We start from the raw sequence: 3,342 nt of genomic DNA, 5'->3' as shown, positions 1-3,342 counted from the left end.
TATATATATATATATATATATATATGTATATAAGGACCTATGTACACATACATGTAAGTATGTATGTATGTATGTATCAATGTAATGGATAATAAAGTGTGCCTTGAACCTATAGGCCCTTTAAATTGTAGCTTATCCTGATTTTCGTGAGGCTGAAGCAATTAAAAACAGAAAACTCCCTCGCTGAATGGGACGCCAGTCCATTACTGATTTAACCTTCTCGGTAACGCAGTTACTCATTTTAGTTGAGTGAACGGATCTATATAAAATGAAGTGCCTTGCTTAAGGACACAACGTGTTTCTTAGGCTGAGAATAGAAATTATTACTGCTAACACTGTGGAAGCTATTTATTGTAATCACTTTCGGATTATAACATGTTGATAAAAGTAATATGCTAATAACACTAAGCGGGGGATATAAGAGTTCTGGACCTTTGATTCTAATAAGTGGATAGCTTTTTATTCGTTTGAACTAAAGGATTTAGGTCATACTTATTTTGGGTAACAATATCCGTTTGATAACATTATCAGTGATTATAATATAAAGCTTTGATTTACATGTATATTCAAAAATGTGTATATATTCCAATACTGTCAATCACATCAACCAACTTAACACACCAGTATCTTATCTGCCAGCACCAATATATAATTCTGCTAGCATCGTCTCAATTACTGCTATCATCCCCACGATGGTCATCACTATCTCCATTATCACCACCACAGCAATTACCTTCCACTGCACTTGGTTCGCTTGATTTTCATATATATCCATAAGTATATTAGAAAGTCGTGAATTTTTAGGAATCTATTAAAACATTTTGATAGCTTTAATTTTGATAAGCGGATAACTTTCAATTCATTATACATGCTGTATGTGGACCCTTATATATTGATAACAATAACCATTTGATTGCACGTTCAGTGAGTATAAGAAGCGACTTCTACAGTATTATGAAAATCTTTTGTAAAATTAGAATGTCTTATCATTGACTGCAGAAAAAATGGGAATGAATTGGGGTGACCATATACGTGCAATTCTTCATACGAACAAACTGAATAGCGAACAGTTTCTCGAAGAAAATTATACTTGCATAACGAGCTAAATTTTGATCAATGAGCAACGAGCAGGTTAGGCACGCATATAAGCTACTAGGAACTCATTCACTTAGCAAGCTGAAATTTGAACCACTAGCTATGACTAAACTACACATGCATATAAGTGCTTGGAGAGTGTGTACAAACTGTTCGTTAACGTCTATGTATGTATTTGCTGTAGCTTCAAATTTACATATTTTATAAAGAAAATAATATTTCTCATATATTTTGATTAAAGCGTAATATGAATCCACTGAAGTAAAACAAAGGAAAAACGCACGCACGCAATCACAGAAGCATAGATGTACATATACGTATATATTCATGTATTTTATTTTGATGGGCGGACAAATAAAACACCTTGATTGAACACATCTTTTATACCGGTGTTCTTGGTATGGCTACCTCTACTTTTACATTCGTAGTGTACCTCAGGTGTTCCTATATAATAAGTTCATTTCAGAGAGGTATGGCTACCATTTCTAGCAAGTCAAGCAGTTAAGATGAGGCTTCTTGATTTAGTTCATCAATATGAGTTTGAAACTACTGTAGGAAATGCAAAAGTTCATTCTCTATAAATGGGAAGTTGAATATAGCATTCTTAGTTTTGTTGACATTACTATAAGAATGAGGTCAGAATTAACAGTGAATCTGACGAAATCTAGGATGTTAAAATCAAACAGTAATTAATACTAGGACATGTAATTACGGGGGTGTTCATTAAAGATTTCCCCTGATCCACTTCCAGCTATTGCAGGAAATGGAACTTGTACAGATATAATTATACATGTCTCTACATGTCACATTTTTAAATTGCAGCTTTCCACTAGTATTCGTTTGTCTGTTATGGCTACTGAAGTGGACTAAGGTGTTATAATGGGGGCAGTTGTATGCAGATCAGTGATTATGTTCTTATACTTGAAAGGTCGTACACCAAAAGAGACTTTCGATGAGATGAAAGAAGTTTATGGTGACGATGCACCATCATACGACGTAGTCTAGCACTAGCATCACCAGTTCAAACGTGGTCGGACATTGGTGGAAACTGTTCCTATTCCTGGACGACACATTCCGCCATTGATGACGACACCATCCATAAAGTGGAAGCTGCCATTTTGGAGGACCGCTACATAACTATTCGGCAACTAGCCCAAGAAGTAAAGATAAGTGTAGGATCCGTGGAAAAATCATTCATGACCATTTGTACATGCGGAAATTGACTTCACGATGGATTCCCCGGATGCTCACAGTTTTCCAGAACCAGGAACGAGTCAATTGCTTCCAGGCTCTTTTGGCAATGTGCCAAGAAAACGAGGAGGACTTTTGCGGCAGACTTATCACACAGGGTGAAACATGATCCTGAGACTAAAGTCCATGCGAAGTAATGGAAGCATGATAACTCATCACCTCCAAAGAAAGCTCGTGTCCAACTATCAGCAGGCAAGTTGATGCTCAGTCTTTTGGGACCAGCGTAGAGTAGTGATGATGGATTTTCTGGCAAAGGGCACCACAATATTATGCTTCTCTGCTGCAGAAATTGTAGGACGCCATGAAAGCAGAGAGGCACGGCATGCTGAGCAAAGGAGTGTGCCTCCTCCAAGACAACGCCCCAATTCGCAATGCACATACTGCCCAGATGAAAGGACACTTCTGCCACTATGAAATCCTTCCTCATCCTCCTTATTCTCCCGATTTCGCACTATCTGACTTCCACCGCTTTCCAACCACTGAGCGGAAGGCACTTTCCGGATGATGATGAACTTATTTCCGAGGTAAAATCTTAGCTCCAGATACAACCTATTGACTTTTACAGGCGAGGTTTTCACAGCTGCATAGTGATGGGAGAAGTGTGTTACCATTATTGGTGGCTATGTAGTGCAGGACTAATGATTATACCAAGTTTCATTTATCCAAGTCATTGGGAAGTGGGTCAGGGAAAAATCTTTAATGAACACTCCTCGTATATTATCTACTCCATGTACAACAAAGCATAATCATTTCAAAGTTTCATAGATGTATATCAATATCATAAAAAGAATGTACTTACATTCTTATTTAACCCTCAGTGAACTGTGAGGTTTTTGTAATATTAACATTTAAAATTAAAGCACTGAAGAATCGATGAGGCTGAAATTCCTTTAAAAATATAATGATTAAATTATGTAAAATATTCATTAAAAACTTTTATGTACAAATGTTTATTTATCCCCGCCCATATGTGTGTGTGTGTGTGTGTGTGTGTGT

General features: G+C 36.8%; 1 protein-coding gene across 1 annotated transcript in view; it reads left to right on the top strand.

The window, feature by feature from the left end:
- LOC106882236 (uncharacterized) overlaps positions 1 to 3,342 on the top strand; it is a 64,274-nt gene that overhangs the window by 5,503 nt on the left and 55,429 nt on the right. The gene's annotated exons all lie outside the window — the stretch shown is intronic.

The sequence above is a fragment of the Octopus bimaculoides genome, chromosome 6, assembly GCF_001194135.2.
Source record: "Octopus bimaculoides isolate UCB-OBI-ISO-001 chromosome 6, ASM119413v2, whole genome shotgun sequence".
NCBI classification, from domain to species: Eukaryota; Metazoa; Mollusca; class Cephalopoda; order Octopoda; family Octopodidae; genus Octopus; species Octopus bimaculoides.
Note: the sequence above shows the minus strand (reverse complement) of the source record. Positions and strands in the feature narration are given on the sequence as shown.